The 23495-nt window shown below is 42.9% G+C and overlaps 1 protein-coding gene across 6 annotated transcripts in view; it reads left to right on the top strand.

Moving 5' to 3' along the window:
* The window catches only part of BCL9 (BCL9 transcription coactivator), an 88586-nt gene that overhangs the window by 26211 nt on the left and 38880 nt on the right, over window positions 1–23495 (top strand). For 5 of the 6 annotated variants that reach the window (XM_047784844.1, XM_047784841.1, XM_047784845.1 and 2 more), the window contains exon 2: window positions 9036–9146. The exons of the other annotated variant lie outside the window; for it this stretch is intronic. The gene's annotated coding sequence lies outside the window, so the exon portion shown is untranslated. The remainder of the gene's footprint in view (window positions 1–9035; window positions 9147–23495) is intronic. 6 annotated transcript variants of the gene reach the window in all.

Raw genomic sequence — 23495 nt, 5'->3', positions numbered from 1 at the left:
CCACCCCCCCCACCCCAATCTAGGGAGCCAATCTGTCCCTCCTCCCAAGGCAGAGATCCCCTTATCTACTTTGAGGGTGGCGGTGCTAGTGACCCAGCAGGTCTGACCACCTTTCTGCCCAACTGCTGGCTACCTATTTCAAATTTCATGTTTCATTTCAGCTCTAATAATCGCACTTCAAAATTACATGCGAATTGCTCTGTAACTCACTTGTGCACATAAACACTCGTGAACCTCATTCACACGCTCCTGGTCAAGGCTCGCTCTCTCCTTTCTTTTGGAAGGCCTTGCCTATCAAGCTTGAGATATGCTCATGATCCCCCTGACCTCTGTAGCCAAGGCCTTATCTTTTGAGACCTCCAAGCTACCCACTCATTCCAAGAAAGTTCTAGTTAGGTTGTTTCTCCCAATAGGACTCTGTTTAGGGATTTAAGTGCTTTAGGGCAAAACTGCGGTCAAATTATCTTGCAAAAGGTGAGTTCCACAGCCTTTGTAATCTAACAGAGCAAATTCTTCCTAACCCATGCCCTGTTGGCTGATGCAACTTAGAACGCTGGATTTCATGGAATCACAAAATTTCAGTTGTAAGGAATCACAATAGGCCCTGTGGTTCAACATCTCCCTGAATGCTTGAACCCCTTCTCTTACTAAATTTCATACCCAGACAATATTGAACCAGAAAATTTGTTAGGGAGGAAAAAGGCAAAAGCAACCCTGTTTCTTTGTACCTCACTTGGTTCCAAACAGAACAAAATTAATCATTTATGAGAGTTCCTGCTGTGGCGCCTCAGGTTAAGGACCTGGCATTGCTCTTTGGTGGCGTGGGTTCCACCCCAGGTCTGGTGCAGTACATTAAGGATCCAGCATTGGAGCTGCTGTGGTGTAGGTTGCCTGGGAACTTCTATATGCCATGGGTGCAGCCATAAAAAATAATAATACTAATTTTAAAAATTTATTTGTATTTCTTTTTTCTTTTCTAGGGCTGCACCCACAGCATATGGAGGTTCCCAGGCTAGGGGTCTAATCAGAGCTGTAGCTGCCGGCCTACCCCACAGCTACAGCAATGCGCGATCCAAGCCGCGTCTGCAACCTACACCGCAGCTCACGGCAACGCTGGATCCTTAACCCACTGAGCGAGGCCAGGGATCGAACCCGCAACCTCATGGTTCCTAGTGGGATTCGTTAACCACTGAGCCATGACGGGAACTCCAAAAATAATTGTTTATAATTTCTACACACCCATCTGAGTGGGAAACCTTTTACTTTTTTTTTTTCAAATTTAGAAATGGATCAGATGAAACAGGAGGGCAAATTCAAGAGGACTATTAGCAACTTTCTCTTACCTGCTTCCTTCGTTCCCACAGGTCTTCCTAAAAGACATAGTAAGTGAAAGGCCACCTTCTATCTAGGCCCAGAGCAGAGGTTTTCCAAGAGATGGAGCATTTCTTTAAGTGTATGATTATATACATGCTTACATTTTTCCCACGAATTTTTTATGTCTGCCTGTTTCTTCCATTATTTTGATTCATTCATTCATTCAGAATTCCCTGAGTGCCTACCACTGTTCCAGGTGCCAGGAATCCCTGGGAATCATCAGATAAATGTCTTCCCTTCAGGGAGCATCCTGGGGAGGGTAGTGATGAATAAGTCCAATGTAGAGTGGCAAAAGTGAAGAATAGAAGCCTGGAGGAGGGAGGGTGACCACCAGACAACTGGGGGAAGCAGAGGCAGGAGAAAACTCTTAGATTGAGCTTTCCAGGTCTAGAGGAGTCTTCCGGGTGAACAAATGGGAAATGGAGGCAAGTGGAGGAGGGGCACCCAGTAAGAGGGAACAGAATGTGCAAGGTCATTGAGCCATTCGAGATCTAAGCCTTCTTAGTAAATAATTATTTTCTTGAAACGGATTCTTTTTGGAGAGAGTAGAAGGAAATGAGCAAGGGGCCAGGAGAGAAGGGATCTGTCCCATGACAAGGAATTTGAACTTTATCCTGTAAGTTCATTCTGACGGTACTTTGGAACAAGGCAAGAGTAGAGTCAGAGATATTAAATAGCAGGCTGTCATAGTGAAACAGGAGAGAGGTGGTGAGGGTCATTGGCATGAGAACGAGGAGGAAGAGGTATATTTAAAACATTTTGGAGGCAGAATCTGAAAAACAATGAGATGCAAGGAGCTGGGATGAACTGGTCTCTGGTTTAGGCATGTGGGTATAAAAGGTGCCATTTTTGGGAAAAAGAGAGAGAACAGGGGTTTAAAAAGGAGGACCAGCCACAGGAGAAGATTAGTTCTGTTTAGGTTGAATCTGAAGACTGTATGGGACATCCTGATAGCCTAATGGAGCTTGTGGTTGGAAAACTCCAGCTGGAACTCAGTTTCAACAGACAAATGCTGATTGGATACCTCCCATATGTCAATTACTGTGTTCAGCAGGATGTCTGGGCTAGTGATATTGGTTTGAGAACCATCTGTTTTTAAGTGGCCGTCGAAGCTATAGGAAATCACCCAGGAAGAGCATGTTGACTGATAAGAGAAGACTTAGGAAACAAGTCTGGGGAATCCAGGATCCTTCATGAAAAGGACAAGAAAGCTGGGAAAAGTGGAAAGTGAGAGAAGTAGAAAGGTGACATCGCAGAAGCTACGGGGAGAGAACTCCAAGAGGCGCTAAGGAGTCAATAGTGCAAAACCTGCAGAGTCAGGCAAGACGTAGGCTGCTGGAGAGTGCCTTCTGCAGTTGATAATGTGAAAACTTTTGTGACCTACACCAAAGCAATTGCTACAGAGTGGGGTAGGTGGGAGTTTTGTGTTATCTTCTCAGGGGCAGGGATCATGTTTTCAAATTCTTACATATTTACACACTCTACTTTCACCCCTCTTCATCATCCCATCTCTTTGCACCCCTCTCCCCAACACAACATTATTGACTGATTTCTCTCCTGAATTCCAGACACATTCACAACCACCCATGGGCACCGTGAGCAAAACAAAACACATTCACTTTCATCTAAAGACCCTGAATCTCTTCCTGTATTCGCTCTTCTTGTTAACTAATCCCATCTTTCATCCGGTCCCCTAAGCTCGAAACTTCCGGCTCATCGAACTTTCAGCTCGTACCTTCTGCATCCAAATGGTCATGAGAGTCTATTGGCTCCACCTTAAAAATGTCTCCAAAGTCAGCATTTCCTTTCTCCATCTAGCACTGTGTATATACTTCTTCTAGGACTTAGTTCATTTCCTTGTAATTTTGTGTCTATTCATGTTTCTTCCTCTAAGTCCTGAGATCCTTGAGTACAAGGTTGTTCCCTCAGTTAATCTTATAACCTGCCCCTAATAGAATGCTGGCACTGTGCCTCAACACGATATTTGTTGAATGAATGAATGACAAGACCTTTTCATATCTGACATTTGCTTTACTGTCCAGAAGCTTATGGAACCCTTCCTCTGCCTGGGATCTGCCCTTTCTGTTCTCTGATCTGCCTGCCAACCTCCCTCCTTCACTTTGTCTCCAGTTGGATGACGTGTGACCTTTGCCTGAAGAAGATGAGATGCATTAAGCCAACTGGTTATGTTTGCCCCTCTTCACCCCTCCAGCAGAGGAAAACCTTCCTTAGATAAGAAGAATAATGGATAACCTCATCCTCAGAGGTGTAGGGGAGTGGGTAATTACTATCTTTCCAAAGTTACCCTATTTTGTGACTCAGAATAGAAACCCAGTTAAGTGCCAGCTGGACAAATGAATAAATGAATGAGCAAAAGCTTGAATGCAGAGAAGTGTCAATCAGACCTCTTACGTCAAAGAAGAACCAGCAGGGAGATTAGCTTCAAGGACTTATTAGGAAGACTTGTAGAGTTAGGCCTCATGGTGAGGTTCTTACTAGGGAGAATCTACCCCTTCAGCCCCCAAGATGTGCGATCACATTTTTTTAACAGATACTTGAAGGACAGTAGATCATGTGTTCAGAGGCAGGCATATGCCTTAAAGGGGAATGGATGGACGTACATAGTCCTGAAGGTATCAGCCCTATTTGGGGCTTATCTTGGCCAAATGGGGTAAAAGCCCAGACCGGACATGGATTCCCTGACACCTCTTCCTCAGGTGACTTCCCAGTACCTCTGTCGTTCCTAGAAAACAGTCTCGGGTTGCTCAAAGTCCCATATTCACTGGGCCATTTCTCTGAGGCCTTTAAATGGGAGGCCTTAGAGTTCCCAGTGTGGCTCAGCAGTAATGAACCAGACTAGTATCCATGAGGATGAGGGTTTGATCCCTGGCCTTGCTCAGTGGGTTAAGGATCCCGTGTTGCCGTGAGCTGTGGTGTAGGTCACAGACAATGCTCGGATCTGGCACGGATGTGGCTTGTGGTGTAGGCCAGCAGCTGTAGCTCTGATTCGACCCCTAGCCTGGGAACCTCCATATGCCACAGGTGCAGCCTGGAGGGGAAAAAAAGGAGGCCTTGTTTTCCTGCAACTTCGTTACTTTTTTTCCTCCTTCTATAACAACCAATGTAAAACATTTTTGTTTCTCGCTTGCCTCAGATGAGGAAAGTGCGTATGTTTCCTTAGGCAAATATCCTAACATGCTGTCTTCAGAGGAACCTAGTTCTCTGGACCCGGGATCATCGGGTAACCTTTCTGGGCCACCGTTTTCTTAGTTGTCAAATGAAAGGCTTGGTTGACTTACCCAAATTCTCCCTTAGACCTGCTGCGCTGTGATGTGGGGATCAGAATATCTCCCTCACCACCCTAGCCACAGAGGCCCTCAGCTCTCTGTGCAGCCTGCCCTAGATAGCAGGGGAAGTGCGTTACCTCTGCTGAATCAAGGAAACAAAAATGCCATATTGAAACTCTGTATTCACACACAAGACAAAATGAGAATCAGGAGACTGGCATGACGATTCCTCCTATAAAAGGTTTCTGCATTTCGCCAAAATATTTATTTATTCGTTGACATATTTATTCATTTTTCATCCTCGTAAATTAATCACCTATTATGTTTTAAGGCCTGTACTAATTCCTGTTCCCTTTCAGGCATCCTTAAAATGGTGCGCTTCTTTTTTCCTTTTTTTTTTCTTTTCTTTTTTGTCTTTTTGTCTTTTTAGGGCCATACCCGGGGCATATGGAGGTTCCCAGGCTAGGGGTCTAATCGGAGCTGTAGCTGCCAGCCTATACCACAGCCACAGCAACACCAGATCTGAGTCGAATCTGCGACCTACACCACAGCTCATGGCAATGCTGGATCCTTAACCCACTGAGCCAGGCCAGGGGTTGAACCTGCAGCCTCATGGTTCCTAGTCGGATTCGTTTACACCGTGCACGACGAGAACTCCCACTGGTGCTCTTCTAATATGTCAAACTGGGTTCCCTGAGTCCCTCACTTGCTAGGGTGGCCCGTGCCCTGAGGAGTGGTAAGGAACCAGTCCTGTAACCAGTAAAAAATAAGGAAGGACTCCTTAGCTCCCATAAGTCTTCATCCATATAAATCCATCCCCAGCAAAGTAGGAGATGGAGGCCAGGAATGCCTCATGTGTGTTATCGGCTGCTTAGGTGTAAATCTCTGGAGCTATCCCGCCCGATGAGCAGCGGGAATCAATCTCTGGCAAAGACAGGCTCATGCTTGGTCTCAAGGATGCTGGCTGTGCATCTCCCATCCACCAGCTGTACACCACAGGGCCCACCCAGGTATCCCTGAGGACAGAGTGGGTCACAGACATTCTGGCAGGCCCTGTTATAATTAGACACAATTAATTAGGGGGCAGGAGGTGATGACTCACTGATACATGGCATCTGCAGTGTGCAGTCGGATGTGGCATTCATTCATTATCCCTTTTGGTCCTTATAACTCTGACGTGGGGAAGATTGCTTTTCTTATCCCCATTGGAAGAAAGTGAAGCCATCCAGTCTGAGCCTTGAGTTTTCTGAGCCCAAATCCATTGTTTCTTCCTTCTCTTTATGCTTTCTGACCAATCATCACTGAGGCGCTCTGCGCACTGGGCACTTGCTGGGAGGGACCAGCTGGATGGCAAGGGCGGTTAAGTGTTTTTCAACCTCCAGAGAGTTAGCTGCAGACAGAGACCCTCTTTTCCATCAAAGCCAAGCTCCCAGGTTGGGAAATGCTTGGTGATCTGGGCATTGCAGCAGGGTCTACCATCAGCCCCTCTGCAGGGTGATGTTGAGGTCCTTGGGTTCTTCCTCGACAGATGCAGAAGGATCCTCATTCCTCATCTCGTACCTTTTTCTTCCACAGCGAGTCCCTGGAATGAAGGAATCAGATCCAGGGACTCCTTCACCACAGGATGTGGCTGTGGGCAGCCCTCCAGACACGGGGGTAAAGGAACAGCCCAGACTACTTATGGTTACCTCCTGTGGAGATGCCAGAGGAAGCTTATACCAAAGGGGAGGGAAGATGCACCTTCCCAGACCTCTGCATAACTGAAAAGGTGTAGAAACTTCCTTGGTTTTGCCCCAAGCTCCCGCACTGGAGCCAGTACTGTAGTCGTTTGCTCCACATACATTTATTGAACATCTACTGTATGCTAGACCCTGTTCCAGATACTAGAGATGAAACACCATACAAAACCAATTCTGTTCCCCTGGAGTTCACGTTCTAGGGGGGAATATAGACAGAGGCCAGGTTTAGAGGAGGCTTTTGCCGCAAACACTTCTAAAAGTCAGGTGACCAATATGTTTCCATTCCAGCTTCTTCCAGCATCAATAGAAATCACTTCCAGGACAGGCTGCAGGAGATTCTTGATCTGAGCCGACCGTAGGTGACTAACCAGTATTGCATTTTGATCCCCCTAACATTTCTCTAGGAGAAAAGGTACATGAATTGAAGGTTTCAATTCTCTCTAGCATTTAAGAACAGAGGTTTGAGCTTTATTTATTGGTTTTTGTTTCCCCTGATAGAACAGTCCAAGCAAAGAATCTCTCTCCATGTATATGTACCCAATATTTGTGGCGTCTCTAAATTAGACACTGAGGATAAAAGAGAACCAGAGTCCGTAGAACTTTTCTCTCAGAAGAGAAAAATATAGCCCAAATGCTAGAGCCCAGAGAAGGTAGCATAAGTGAGGATTTTCCACAAGATGGAAGTTAGTTTCATGGTTGTGAAAAGAGTTAAAATACGTAATTCTGCTAGGAACAAATATTCGTCAAAGCATAGGCATTCTGAGGCAGGTGAGTCTAATAATGAAGTTGGTCAGGTGTTTGTGTTGGGGAGGGGGCATCTTATTGTCCCTAGAATGGAGCATGTAATAGACACATGATAAAGACTTCATAATTAATTAGTCTTGCTGACTAAGGATAAGGTTCTTAGATGCTCACCCCACAGGATGGAACTGCGGATTCTCAGAGCCAGAAGGGACCTTGGAGGTGTCTTCTCTAGTTCCTTCAGTACAAATGAGAAGGGAAAAAAGGCAATTCGGTATAATCATGATTAAGAGGGTAGGTAAAAGACACGAGTTCAATTCCTGACCTCGTCATGAAATAACAGTGACAGTTTGGGGGCTGTGTTTTTGAAAATTATTTATTTAGGTCTCAGTTTCCTCATCTCTAAAATGAGTAGTATTGCTGTAAAGACTGAGTCAGAAAATTCATGTCAAGCTGTCGGTACGCTGCCTGGTTCAGTACCTGCAGCAAATGTTATTTTCCAGGGAAGAGAGGTGACTTGCTCAAGTCACACAGCTAGTTAGGGATAAACCTGAAAATAATTAGGTTTCCTAACTCCCTGTCGTGTGTTTTTTTCCACCACCACTGCCCTATGCCAGAAAAGAATGGCAAGACAGGTGAGATGAGGACCTGGATGGGAAGTAAGTATTATGGTGCCTTAAAGAAAAAAAAAAAATTCTGTTACTTATTGAGGGCTACTGTGTGCACCGTACTGTCCTGCCTTCCGTATGTGTGACCTTATTAATCCTCACGGAAAGGTTAGATGGCTTTATTCCCAACCCCACCCTAGACATGTAAAACTGAGACAGAATAAAAAATTTACCCCAATGCAGATCTGTCTCACTCCCAAACCCACGCTTTACTCTATGCTCCGCAGACTGTTAAGGCTCTGGGGTATATGAAATGTACATGGAAAGCTAAAAGCGACTCTGAGCAGGGCAGCGAGTCGCCACCCTTTACCGCAGTCACTGTTCTCAGTGGCTGCCCCTTCGTGAGACTCCGCGCGTCATCTGTGGAAGGACACAGTATGATTTGAGTCAACAGTGGTTTTACAGTATTTGTTTCACTGGGTAGGAGAATCTGGGGAGACAAATGTAGAACCTACTGCCATCTGGGGCTGGAATTCAGGAGGAGTAAACTATCCTGCACCTTGGTGGCAGGGGATGGTGTTTTGTTTCCAGTGTGAAATGCCAAATAGTCCAGGAATGATAAAATCACCCTAGTTTTTCTTATGAACTCCTAGAAGTCATCTTTGTTGGTATAAATGAGATCATTTAGCCTAATTAGTTCCAAGCTTAATTAGCAGTAATTATCCCAACATGGGAGTAATATCCGAGCAGGAAGTGCCGAGTCCTCGATTAGATAGATCTCTAATTGGTGTTACAATATTGTAATTAAAGCGTGTTTGTACGCCTCTGCCGCAGCACGCGATTTGTTTCATGTCTGATTAAACAGGGAGACCCAGCAGCCTTTGAGGGGGGCCAGGACTTAGATCTGACTCATAGAACATGTTAACCCTGTGACAAAAAAGATTTGGAGCCCCACCTCCACGGTCATGGTGAGTGTCCTGCCCGGGGCCTGAGGGCATTCCTGCTGAGAGGCTGTGTCGTTGGTCTGCTCATCCCTTCCACGCCTGTGTAGCTTGGGCAGGAGAACGGAAGTACTTGGCTGAAGGTTGATTTTGTAAGTTTTATACTTTTGAGGGCTGCCTCGAGTGTAAACCCAAGAAGACGGTACAAAATGAACGAATAATAATAGCTATCGTTTATTGAGCATTTACTATGTGCCAGATATGCACTAAACGCTTGAGATATGAAAACGTATTCAACCTGCCGAGAAAGCTTCTAAGATAGCTATCCTAATCCCTGTTTTACAGACAAGGACTTGAAGATGAGGGAGTTGCTGCACCTGGCTAACTCCAGGTCATCCGTCAGGTCTTACCTTGAACATCACTCTTCCAGAAGGCCACCTCTGACCGCTAGACCAGGTCAGCTCCTTGTCATGTTTCCCTCACAAACTTTATTATAACTTAATTGTCCATGTTCCCCACCAAATGATACACTCATTTCTGCTTTGTTCTCTGCTCTCTGCCCAGGGCCCAGCACCCAGTGAGGTGCCTGCAGCGTAGCAGATATTTAACAAATAAGAGCTAAAAAAATTTTCAAAGACAACCAACTTATTAGTTGGGTGATTCAAACTTAGCTCTGTGTGGTTCCGTGGTCTGTGTGTTTTCTATTGCATCATGCTTCCTTTTTTTAGTTTTTAAAATCCCAAGGTTAAGTTTCTAGGTAGTACCAGTACAATGAATATATACTGGGGAGAGAAATAGAGGAATAGCTTTTCTTTCCTCTCATTTGAAAATGTTGTATTTATTACAATTTTGCAATAGATCCCTTAACCATTCACCATATTTATCTGTTCAATGCTTCAACTTTATCTTAAAATTTAGAGATTTTTTTCCCTTACTCCAATAATTGGTAATTGACTCTAATAAGCCCAAGAGAATCAGGTAAACCAGATAAAATTTATGTGCGTTTTTATATCATTGGATTCTGCAAATTTTTGAAAATGTAACTAGCACTCTCAGGATCTCTGTTTCGTTGATTCCAGGCTATAGTTTTGGCACACTCCAAGAATATCCAGTTATTTCGAACAGTGACACACAATTCTTGGGATTTTTTTTTTGTTTCAAGTTCAACTTTGCTGGATATTTAAAAGGAAATATGGCATAAGAAGCATTGCGGAGGAATACGAGGCAAGCTAGATCAGAGTGGCGCCAATACCTTTAAAACTTTGAACCTCAACTGCTTTTTTATCTTGGTCACTACTGCAACATATTTGGGATTTAGAGGCTCAATGAGAACACTTGTTTATTCATTAAAATTTTTTAAACATTTTTAAATGAGTAGGTGATACACAAAGTATAAAATTCATAAAAAGATAAAAATGAAAAGGCCCCCTTCCATCTCATCCCCTTCCCTCAACCATTTCAGAGACAATCCATTTTGCGTATATCTTTCTGGAGATGGTCTATGCAAATATACATTGGAAAAGATATGATTTCTTGATAATACACGCTGAATCATAAATGTGAACTAGCTCACTTCCTAGTCTCGGCAAAGGAAGTGAGCATGAGAAATGCAATATACAGAAATCAAAAACACAAAGCTCTGTAAGTCTATTTTCTTAGAAACTATTACTGAACGTCATGGTAATTTATTGAAACTCGAAATATGTACTAATGAATGAGAAATGCTGCATGATTTATGACAGTCATGATGTCATCAAGTGTTGAGTCCTGAATTGGCCTGGGTTTTCTGTTTTGACTAACTCTTAGGATGATGTTTCTATTTCTATATGGCTGTTTGTTCAATACCAGCATGATGAGGCAAATGACATGGATTCTTGTCACTAATGACAACCTAACTTACAGCTGGTCTCTATCACTAGAGGAGTTAGGTGAGAAAGTGAGTATGAATTCCTACACATCTGTTCTCATCAAAAGAGAAATGTCTATAAAAGGATATCATCATTACATTATTTTGTGTGGACAGCGCTTGATGCATATCTTAGATGACTATATTAGTACAAGAATAATCCACGAAGCTTCCTGCAGTTACTACCGTAATAGTGGGGAATTTTTTTTTTTTTTTGCGTTTGAATAACCAGAAATGATCTGTGATATTAAAATAATTGGATTTGCATTTGTACAAGTAGCAGATAAACTTGGTTAAAATTGTTGCAGTATGAGTATCTTATGATGCCCAAGGAGTGCCCTAGCCAAGGTCATCATCAGCTTACTCTAGTTTATATTTAGAATTTATTAGCCCTGCACATGCTAGGCTTTGTAGAAAATCTGGTGCCCTGGATACTGATAGTCTTATGTTATTTATCATCTCATTTTGTTTATCAAAGACTTGCCTGTAGTCCCTCCAGTATTTCTTTTCACCAAGGACTCACCTTGGATGGAGATAGACTCTGATGCTTCTGTTATGACTGTGGAAGGCTCTCATGTCTCTGAGTAGAGTGTGATTCCCTTCTGAAATGTGCCTTTGGCAAACAAAAGGACAAATGTCCTGGAGTGTTCTGGAAGCATCATCAAGGACCAGAGTCACTTTCTGTTTTTATTTTAAGTATTCTGTTCCATTATGTCTGTAATTGCACTTGTATTTTGTGTTTCAATTTTTGGCTTAGAGACTGTAAGCCCTAGGGCCAGAACAAAGTGGCTCTAGTTTTGGACCCAACCCTTTTTTGCTTTCCTTAGTGGAAAGGTAAGTTTTTGCTTTGTTTCTCTGGACCTTCATCTTTTCATTTGTAATGAGACATTGGACCAAGTGCTCTCTAAGGCCGCTTTTGTCTTTGGCATTTTACTAGTATGAGCTTTGGAGCAGTGCTTCCAAACTTTTTCTACCTATTTGTTGTCTTTTATTGCCGTTTCTTTTTTTAAATGCCATCATGATCTCAATCTCTGAATGAACCTGGCTATGATCATATGATGTATCCAAACATTATGTCTGTAAGGACAAATTCCAAATATTTGTGCAATGTAAGTTAATTGATTGCTTCCCTTTTACCCAGCTTAAATTTAGAAATAACCCCTTGCTCTGTAAAACCTTAATACAATCTGAATTCTCCCTCTCACTGTATATGTCCCCCAGGTTCCCGGGCAGCTTTCTTGGCCATGACAACATTTCTAAGAATCTGCCTTTCTCTCCTGCTGGCTTCTAACTGTCTGTGTGACTTACTTCATCATTTCCCTTTCATCATTAAGATATTTAGTTAGTACTGCTGTCCTTTAGGGCACACACCATGTGATAGTTATCTTTAGGGGCTTCCTCTTCTCAATGCCAGGTGCTTTATACATACTAGGCATTCAGAAAATGGTTGTTGAATTGAACTGAATTTCTGACAATTCCTACCCATCACATCCTTCGGACTTTCCTCCAAAGAACCTTTCTGGACTAACTCAATTCAGACTTTGCATTCCCTTAATTTGCATTCCACAGTTCTTCTGTACACATGGTTTGTATCATATTCACTTGTGGAGTTATTTGTTCTAGTGGTTCCTTTTGAAGTGTAAGTGAACCATAAGGGAACGGTACCAGACTCGGAGTTAGGAGGAGAAACGTTGGTTCTGTCTCTGCTAATTTCCTAGTTGAATGACCAAGGGCAGTCATTCAGCCTCCTTAGGTTTCAATGTTATTGTTGTTGCTTAATCTATAAGATAGAGGGAGGGAAAAGGTGAGAATGGATCAAAGGATTTGAGCCTTAGAATTCTGATTTTTGGCATACTGGTTTCCTAAACCAGATTACGCATTTCTCAAAGGCAAAGAATTTCCGTTTTCCCCAGTGCGGAACAGATAAGACTGCCTGACATAGATGGTGCTTAGTAAATTCTTCCTTAGAAAATGGCTGCTGTTCTACACCTTCTGGCAGGAAAGTTAAAGCCACATGTGTCCCTCTCATATCACAGCCCAGGACCTGAAAAGGACTCTCAGACCCACTCTGGGAAATGCAGTTCTGGACTTACCAGCCGCCAAGACCAGCACACTGTATTAGTCATGCAGTTAAGGGGTACACCTAACAGCTTTGCCTTTTTAAGTAAATGTGTTTATGGTTTGTGCTGCTTTCCTCAGTAAGATCATTTCCTTACAAGTAATGAGAGCTGTGTGTGATATGGTTGAAATCCCGTCCCTCGGCTGAGATGGAGAACTCACGTGATGCTGAGCGGGGGCCCATTATCCCACCGGCACTCACAGGAATGCTAAGTCTGGCAAATATTAACTCAGGAACCACAGCAGCAGTTAGGAGACAGCAGTCTGCCCACCTTCCTGAACCTACCACTTTGGGGGCATTTTCTAATTTTCCTCTACTTGGCTTGAGCATTGTGTTTATTTCCCCTTTCATTCATTCTTCATGCCTCCTTAAAAAAAAAAAAGGCAAAAACAAATCAAGACATTGTATTTCCTCCATTTGTCCACAAGTGGAAACCCTGATGTTCTCATTCATTTCAGAATGAGGCTTTTCCTCTCTTGCCTAAGTGATGTACAGTACCTTTATTCATCCTCCCTGCCTCCAAGCCACAGGCCTGGGCATTGGAAGAACTCTGGAGTCTTCCAGAGGTCTCTGAGAACAGCCTCGCAAGCAGGCTGCCCTGGAGAGAATAGATGGGTTGTAAGAGCCGCTCAAAAACCTTCCTGTGTCCTGGAGAAACTTTCCTTGGAGGGAGAGAAGCATATGCTATTTTTCCATATGGCAGGGAAGGGAGTGACACATCACACAGAAGAAAGCTAACACACATCTGAATGTATGTAAAGAAAAGACATAACTAAAAGGGAGGAGTTGTGGTTTAGGTTAAAACCACAAAGGAAGTGAAGGACGTTACCACCTTCCTCCTTGTGGGTAGAAGATTCTCCTCTGGCTCATCTCATGGGCTCTGAGAACTGAGTCTTTCTATAGGAATATGTTTATTACTCCTACCCTTCTAGCAAAGCACCACGCACAATAGTTTGTGGTCTTAAAGAGTTCAGACTTGATCTTTTAAAGCATAAACGTGCCATAAAATATTTCCATTTCCAAACTTGTTGTCCCAAACATGCTTCCCTTAGCTTAATAGAAAAGCAGGAGTTCCCATTGTGGCTCAGCGGCTTAAGAACCTGACACGGTGCCTGTGAGGATGCAGGTTTGATCCCTGGCCTTGCTCACTGGGTTAAGGATCTGGTGGTGCGGTGGCTGTTGTATAGGCTGGCAGCTATAGCTCTGATTAGACCCCTTAGCCTGGGAATCTCCAAATACCACAGGCGTGGACTCAAAATTAATTAAAATTTCAAAAAGAAAAAAAAAAGAAAAGAAAAGAATTAAAACTCGCTGGGAAACCCTGGAAGGTAAAGCCTTTTCCCAAGTCACCTTACTTTACTTCCAGTTTCCCTACTTTATTTTAACTCTCCTTTGTTTTCCTGGAAGAGACCTTCTGATTAAGCTGTGACTTCGCAAAGGAAATGAAGAGTCGTTGTGTTCTCCCAATAGAAAACATTCATTGAACATTTACAAATGTGCTGGGGACTTTCCTTGTTTTACCTCCGAACTTCCAAAAGTTTTGAGAGAGAGGGCTTTATTATCCTCATTTTTCTAAGTGAGAAAAATCACCTGTGATCATGCACCTTGAACTCAGGTGTGTTTGATGCTAACACTTCTGCCCTCCTCTGCCTTTCCTTAAAATCTGGTTTTAGAAATATTTCTGCCACCCATGCCACAGACTTAGAAGTAAGATTGGAACCTGGGCTCTGCTTCTTATTACCTGGGGGACTCTGGGCAAATTATTTGGCCCCTCGAGACCTTATCTGGTGGGTCTGGACCGGTATGACAATTGCTTAGATAATATTGGGGACTATCCTCCTTATTGGCTTCTTATTAGGATTAAATGAAGCAACCGATGTAGAGACAGCATATCGACTGGCAACCAGTGAACTCCCCCAAAGACAGCCCTACACTAATTGTGTATAGATGAGGCTCTAGACCAAACTGTGAAACCCTTGAAGTTTGCTTGAGGGAACCTTCCATTTCCGTAAACTGTCCTAACCCTGCTCGCTTTCCAGCAAAAAAGAGGCATCGAAGTGTAAATGGCTCGTGAGCACTCGGAAAAGAGAAGCCTTACCTCTTTAAAAAAACAAAAGGAGCAAGATTTCCTTGTGGAGTCCTGACCTTCTAAAGTTGAGACAAGGGTTGTATTTTGGTTTATCGTCTTGGAGGAGGTTCTGTGTGGGGAGGGTAGAAAAAGCAGCCAAGTGTCCCCAGCCACACCATGCACAAGGATAGGTTCTTTAATCACACGCTTCTTTTTTGGGATATGTTCAGTGTAGGGTCAGTGGTCGGTTCCAGGTCTCAGCTGCTTTTGATCAGAACTTTTTTTTTTTTTCCTCCTGTGGTAATTTTGCTTGAGTTTTGGGCACCCGGGTGACGGTCAGTTGCCTGGGTCTGTTTTTCATTGCAGGTTTTTGTCAAGATTTTACATTTAGGGTGCATTTGAAAGGATATTTTTTCTTCTCTGACTATTCGGTGTATGTGCATCAGATTCTGGATTTTTTTTTCAGTTTATTTTATTTTAAATGTAATATTAGTGCATCTTCCTAATTACAAGGGTAATAACTATTCATTCTAGAGAATTATTGCAACAAAAGAATAAAGAAAAATTTAATCACTCATGAACTCAGCATCCAGGGCCCTATTCACGTCTCATTGCATTTCCTTCAGTCTTTTCTCTACACACAAGTGTATGTATATTTCTATCTATATAAATTGTATGTACATATAAATTTTTCAAAATGATATACTTTTTATACCCAGCCTTTTTCACAGTATCATGTGCATTTTTCAAATGCCATAAAGTATTTTTCGCAAAAGATTTATGGCTGCATATTTCACTATATAAATGTATCAAGGTTTATATAACCATTCTCATTCTGCTGGAAGTTTAGATGCTTCTTTGTATAAATTTATGAGTTTCTTCATTTCCTTTTTCCTTATAAATAATTCCTAGAAAGGGAATTTTAGGGCAATTAGGGAAAAACTTTTTGTTTTTTTAAGAAAGTATTTGTACCAGATTATTTCAAGACTGACAGGTCTGCCTATGGCTTTTTAAAAGCCTCTTGATATATAGCGTCACGTTGATTTCCAGACAAGTTGCTCTAGAAGGGAGGCAAACTACGACCCATGAGCCAAATCTGTCCCTTGGTCTGTTTTGTACAACATCCTTGAGCTAAGAATGCTTTTTACAGGTTTAAATGGTTGGAGGAAAAAAAAAAATCAAAAGGAGAATAATATTTCATGACACATTAAAATTATATAGAATTCTCATTTCAGTTTCCATAAATAACGTATTTTTGGAACACAGTCCATGTTCGTTCATTTACATACTTTCTCTGGCTGTTTTCACCCCTGCAACAGCAGAGCCTAGTAGTTGTAACAGACTGTACGGCTCGCAAACCCCAAAAATATTTACTGTCTGCTCTCTACAGAAATAGTTTGCTGACCCCTGCTTTTGTGTGTAATCCTACAAGTTACACGTAAGTGTGTTCATTTGGCCACACACTAAACATTGGGATTTTCTTATTTTTCGTTAATTTGAACAAGTCAGCAAGTATTTACCAAGCGTGTACCATGTGCCAAGCCTTCATAGAAAATACAGTTTACTTATTATGTTCTTTGAATATTAGTTAGAATGGATTTTTTCATAAGTGATTTTTTTTGGTTAATTTTCCAGGTGAAATGTTAAATTTCAACTCAGGTATTTAGATCTTTCATAGTGCTTTGTATGAGCTCTTTTTATATTAAGAATATAAACTTCTTTTCAGTCACATTTGTTGGAATCCTATTTGTTGGAAATATTTTATTTTCATTAGGTTGTTTGCCTTCCAGTTTTATGATTTTTTTGGTAACATACAGAATTTTACATTTTTCTGTAGTCAAATCTATTGAATTATTTATTTTTTTCCTTTGATTTTATTCTAAGAAGATCTTTCCCTGTCTCCAAGGTCAGATAAATATTCATCCATGTTTTCTTCTAGTTTTTTAAATGAATTCATTTTTATATTTATTTCTTTAATCCCTCTGGAATTGTTTATTGTATGATATAAGGATCTGAATTTTTTCCAAACAGTAGGACAGTTATTTCAGCATTATTTCCTGAGCAACTCCTCCTTTTCCTACTTATCTGTAATGTTACCTGTACTAAATTCCTATGTGTACTGAGATGTGTTTCTGGTCGACATTCCAGTTATCTTTAATAATGTGGGTGAGTGTGTGTTTGTTATTGTTGATTCCTTGTGGAGGTCAACTGATTAGGCCTGTACGGTGTACAGATCCTGGCCGGCTTTGGGGATTTATGTAGTTTTGTTTTGTTGGATATTTTTGTAAATTTCAGTAGCGTCTCCCCTTCTCGTGTTCAATTTGTCAGGAATGAGATATAAGCTTATCTTGTAAAAGTACACAAATGGTAAGGGACCTTCCTACCAAAATAAGAGATAAAGGCCAAAGCCAGGCCTTGCACGTACGTGACTCATGAACTGCAGTAGTCATTTATAACCACTCCAAGTGACACAAGCTTTAGCATTTGTAACCTAGGAGGTTGGAGGTTTTCTGGCCGAGTAGTACCAACCGGCATAAAAAGAGCAAATCTCTGGAAGGGGTTCCCAGAAGAGCTGTTACATGATGCACAGCCCCTAACCTTCTGTTAACGGCTCACCCCAACCCGACCTTGGTTCACAGTGGAGTTATTTCATTTACCAGGTGTGAAAATTGGATTTTACCACAGAGGAGGGGAGTTATTACCTCTCAGATGTGCTCTTTAGGGGAGCAGAGATTGTGGTGGGGTTTATTAAGAGATCTGCTATGCATGGAACATATAATTAGCGATATAGTCCTTTAAAATGGATTTGCTATCTGTGTCATTTTAGGAGGGTTGGGGTTTTTTGGTTTTTTTTGTTGTTGTTGTTTTTTTTTTCTATCTGACAGACTTCTTTCCCATGTAGGCTGCACTCACCCTACCTGCGATCTGAATATTTTATATGGCACCATTCTGCCAAGAGAGGGACCTCAGGGGTGTCACAAAGAGTACAGTTTAGGGGGGTGGTGAGGGCTGCTTGTAGTTTGAATGCTGATATTAGTCAGACACTGATACTAAGAATGGGGGGAGATAAATTAATTCTCATGTTGATTAAGTGCTGTCTGGTCCAGGCCTCCTTTTGATAGAGGTATTAGGGTCATTCTGAAACTCTCTAATGAAGGAATTCTTGAAAATCAAGAGTTTAGATTTAAATTACCTGTCGTTAGAGGCTCTATCTGTTGTTAGAGCCAGTCTCCAATTTAGTACCTGGTTAACCACATCTGCTTTTTAAAAAGACACCTTGTTTACTATCCTGATGAAGGAGGTGGCTGAATTTATCATTGTTTAGCGTTTCTAGCACACTTCGTTCTTGCTGAGTGCCTTAAACTTATTTATATATGTATATCAATTGCTCTCCACGGCACTCCCATGAGATGAGTGGGTGATAAGTTTTCTTATCACCTGCTTTTCCAACAATGAGGAAAAGGGAGCTCCTGAGAAGAGAAGGGACTTGCCTGGGTTTACAGCTCAGGGTTCCCATCACCTTGTTAAGGCATCCTCAACAAAATGGTGATAAAGGCAGCCCCTGCAGCCTTCCTCTGCCCCATCCCAGGCTTGGTATTTGGCCTGTGTCTCATCCTGTATCCCACTGACCATATCCCACTGACCGGTGGGCATTCCCTTAACATAAAAGTCATCACCATTCTTGGCCTTTGACTGCTCAGCCACTTTACACCTAAATACCTTGCCTTCCTCCCTGCTTTTCTTTGAAAGACCTTACTGTTTTCCTCACTGCCCAGCTCTAATCCCTGGAGTCCTGTGACTCAGCCCCTCCACCCACTTGAGCTGCCCAGTGAGCCATTGTAGATTCTGTCACCTGAACATCTTTATGTTTGTCCCTTCTCTCCTCTTCCCCTGCCACTGCCATAATTCCCAATACTCCCTACCTGGACTGCGGTAATAGCCCTTACCTGGGTTCCCCCACTTTCCGCCTCCAAATCTTAGGTAAGCACAGCTTTGACAAATACCACGCTCCCTCTGGCCCTTCTCAGAAGCGCCTGTGGCCTTCCTATTTAAGTGCAGATTCTTAGCCTGCACTCAATGCCTTCTCTCCTACTCAGTCACTCAACAACTTTACTGCGCATCCGGATAGGGGAGCTTGGTAACCAGGCGCCTGTCACGAGAGGACCTGACTTGGAGGGCATGCTCTGGGGCCGGAACTGGCGCTAACATGCACCACCCTCCCCCCCCATCCCTCCAGGTGCGTCGGGTCCCCAGCCCTCTGGACCACGCGCACGGCTCCAGCTCGGTTCTGGCCCAGCCGTGTGCTATCAGCCCCTGGGCCGTTTCGCCTGAAAACACTCCCCTCCCTAACCCACCTCCACCTGTTGAAATTTTTCTCATGCTTTTAGGCCCAGCTCAAATATCTCCTTGATGAAGGCTTTCTGATTCCAAAGGGATAGGATGCAACGCCCCCCCACCCCGCCGCCCCAGCATTAAACGTAAGGTCCGTTCACACCGCACAGCCTCGCTCTGCAATTCCCGTCGCATCTCCTGCCCGGTGCCTCCAGTATCCATCCCTCAGCTCCCACTGAAACTGCATTCTCAGCACAGGCCCTTTTACACAGACCTCTGCCAGGAATGCGCTGCCCCTCCCCCCTCCCTTCCCCCATCCCTCTCTCTCTCTCTTTTTCAAACTTATCCTACTAGGCTCAGCTCATATGTCACTTCCTCCGTGCCACATTCATCACTACCAACAGTCTTTGTAGACTCTCCCCCCGCCCCCACCCGCACGAAGTCACTCTCTCCCCTGCGCTCCTTCGGCCCTTTATACCTAATCGGGAACTCAACGCTAGTAGCTCACGTCGTGTTTACCTGTCTCACTTAACCCTAGGCAGTGACCTTGACTAAGGCTGTGTTCTGAGGACCTGGCACCACCGAGTGGATACTCAGGCACTCCTTCTGGAAGGCCAGCGGAGGGAATCTCTTTCTTCCCGCCCTCCCTCCCGCGCCCAGAACCATCTCTGCTCTTTGCACTTTTCCCTGAGCGCTTCTCTTCCAGTCTTTTCTGTCCTTGTTTCATGCCTCCCACTAGATTGCAAGCGCTCTTGAGGGGAGAAACGTTGCAGGTTTTCGGTCTCCACCCCCAAGCCTGGTTCCTTACCGTGACAGGAGCTGGATAAATGCTTGCTTAATTAAATTGCAGGGTGTTGTGCTCAGCTAGCTGCTAAACAACCTCATTGAAGGGGTTAACTAATAACACTTGGAGAAGTTCTTCTCCTTTGGGGGCATTTGCAATTTAATGGGAATCTTAAAAACCCAAAGGAAATGTTCACTAATGGTGGGACTGCAGGCCCAGCAGGGAAGCTCATTTTTTGGTGGTGCTGGAGGAGGACTGGGGAGTTTTTCCAGCCCTGGAGTCCTTGACGTTTTTCGAGACATGGACCCACTTGGGCAGTCTGATGAAGCTTGTGGACAGGATAATGATTTTAAATACGTAAAATAAAATAGTTATAATGAAATATCAAAATATTAAAAGCATCAAATTTGTGGTATGGTAATATATGTGCTTCTTTTTAGAGCATTAATGACAAGATCTACTGGCAGATCTACAAACAACTGTAGTTTTGTCATAGTGATAAGTATAAGCTATATTTGGGATATTTGCCACAACTGTAAGGTGACCTAAAAATATCTGTGATTCTATTGGTGAAGAGTCATGGACTGCTCTACCGTGATCTATTGCCTACATTCATAATGGAAGGAAATGATCAATTTTAGTTAGAAGTTAGTGAAAGTAAAGATATATTTTCCCTCCATCCAAATTCTACCCTTTTGTCCACCATGGACCCATAATTGAGAACCCTCATGTAGCTGACACTCTCTGTATGATGTTGGTGGTGGGTGGTCCTGAACCCAGTGTTGTTCTGACCCTCGGCTTCCTGGCTTCCTTTTTTAGCTTGAGTTTCCTGATTCTTTGATTCTTTCTTTTCTTTTCTTTCTTTCTTTTTTTTTTTTTTTAATTCTTTATTTTCACTGCCAAGGATAGTGATCTAAATTTGCTTCCTGTGCACCAGAAATGTGAAAGGAGAAACAAAAAGGATTCTTAGGCCTTGGAGGTGAGAAGGGATCTTTAGTCTCTAGCCTGGAGGGTCTCCTCCCTAAAGTTCTAAGGATGGGGTGGGGGCGGGAGGAGGAGGGGTCTGCAGATTCTGAGGTGAGCTGCAGAGTTTACCCAAGAGTCTCTGCTGGCTCCTTCTAAATTCAGAGGGGCCAAAGAGCCCGATTTTAGGGGTGGTCCAGCATAATATCCATCCTTCTTGGTTGTTAGTAACTAAATAAAATATCATTGCTCTTGAAAACTGCACTCCCTAATGCTGATGTTATTTCTAATTTGGGTAAAAGTGTTTGTGCAGTTCTCTTCTTAGCACCAAAATACAGGGACATATTTAGTCCATTCCCAGTTATCCTTCGGTATTTTAGTTACTTAGAGGCGATTTTCCCCCAAGTAGCTTTCCCCTACGGTTTCTATGTGCCATGTTGTGGGTCACACACCTTTGCTCTCAGTGGATGTAGGCTTAGGGAATACAAGTAAATTTGAATTATTAGCTGGACGTGTCACTAACAGGGTGAATACCATGTTAGCTCGGGGAAACCATCATCCCTGCCCCTAAATGGTGGTGACACCAAAGGTTTTGCCATTGGCATCTTCCTTTCTTCCTCTCCCCTTATGTGCTTTCTTTTTTTCCTCTTTTTTTCTTTCTCTTCTTCTGTGAGCTCATGCATATTTATTGCTTCAGGTCTCACCTCTGCACCTCCAGCCTACCCCCTCACCTGGCAAGACAGCTCCATCCTCTTCAGTGTCCAACAGTCACCTATGATTCTAACACTTAACTCAGCTTCACCTTTCTAAAAAACTACAGCTTCATGAGATATAATTTACATACCATAAATTCACCCATTTAAGTGTATGTGTGAGTCAATGATTTTTCGGTAAATTTACAATGTTGTGAAACCATCATCAAAACCCAGTTTTATAACATTTGCTTCCCTCTAAAAAGACCCCTCATACTCATTTGGGAGTTCCCGTTGTGGCTCAGTGGGTAACGAATCCGACTAGCATCTATGAGGATACAGGTTCAATCCCTGGCCTTGCTCAGTGGGTTAAGGATCTGGCATTGCTGTGAGCTGTGATGTAAGTCACAGACATGGTTTGGATTCTGCATTGCTGTGGCTGTGGCATAGGCTGGCAGCTACAGCTCAGATTCGACCCCTAGCCTGGGAACCTCCATATGCCGCAAGTGCGGCCCTAAAAAGCAAAAACAAACAACCCTCATACTCATTTGCCATTCATTGATCCCTATTCCCAGTCCCACTAATCAGCTTTTTGTCTTTATAGATTTGTCTTTTCTGGACATTTCATGTAAATATAACAATGCAATATATAGTCTTTTTAAATTTTTATTTTAAAAAAAATTTATGGCTGCCCCCTTGGCATATGGAAGTTCTTGGGCCAAGGATTGAATATGAGGCAATGTCAGATCCTTTAACCCACTGCCAGATGGAACCTGCGCCTTCCCAGTGCCCGGAGCCACTTCAGTCAGACTCTCAACACACTGTACCACAGCAGGAACTCCAATATATAATCTTTTATGTCTGGCTTCTTTCACTTAGCATAGTGATTTTGAGGTGCATCCTTGTTTATTGTTGAATATATTCCATTGTTATGTACCACATTTTATTTATCCATTTATCAGTTGATGGACATTTTGACTGCTTCCGTCTTTTGGCTAAGACTAATGTTGCCATAGAACATTCAAATACAAGTCTTTGTGAACATAGGGAGTAGAATTCTGGGTCATATGGTAAACTTATGTTTTAACTTTTTGAGAAACTATTTAGCTGTTTTTGAAGGTCGCCACATTGTTTTACCTTCCCACCAGCAATGAGAGTTCCAGCATCTCCTCATTCTCACGACACTTGATACTATCTGTCTTTTTAAAATTAGTCATCCCTAGTTGGTGTGTAGTGTTATCTCACTGTGGGCCAGTGCCATTTTTGAACCATTCCCACTTCTGACCACAGTGCCCCTGACACCAAGTTTATGGCTAGAAGCCAAACTTAAACGATTTTTCCTTCCTTTCGTATTTACATGCTGCAGAAGTGAGCTGCTATAACCTTTCTCACATAACCCCTGGACTTGCCACCTCTTCATTCCCCCTCACACCACCCAACCTAGCTCTGCATCATCTCACACTTACGACACACCGCACTCTTCTGGCTGCTCTCCTTGCCAATTGTAGTTCTTTCTTCAATTGGTCCTTCCTGGAGCTGCAGATTCATTGTTAGAATAGTAACACAAAAAGGGCATGTATGGATGTGGAATTAGGGGATCTATGCTCTAGTCCAGGAATCTCACTCATTATTGCATGACCTCAAATTAGCTCTGTAACTGAGCCCAGCCTCCTTGATTAGGTAACTTAATCTCTCATAACACCTCATGTGCAAGGAAAGGATAATAATACAGCCTATCTTACTGAGTTGTTAGGAACCAACCATACCATCCATGTAAAGTCCTTGCATGATGCCAGGTATAAGGGAAACACTCAGTCAATGCTGGCTAATATTATTATTTTAATGATTATTATGAATATTACTATTATTCGCTATGATGGAAGTATCTTCCAAATGTGGCATATGGTTATCATAAGAATTGGCTATTGCTATGAATATGAA

This window comes from Phacochoerus africanus, chromosome 6 (genome assembly GCF_016906955.1).
Source record: "Phacochoerus africanus isolate WHEZ1 chromosome 6, ROS_Pafr_v1, whole genome shotgun sequence".
NCBI classification, from domain to species: domain Eukaryota; kingdom Metazoa; phylum Chordata; class Mammalia; order Artiodactyla; family Suidae; genus Phacochoerus; species Phacochoerus africanus.
This window is presented reverse-complemented; position numbering and strand designations above follow the sequence as displayed.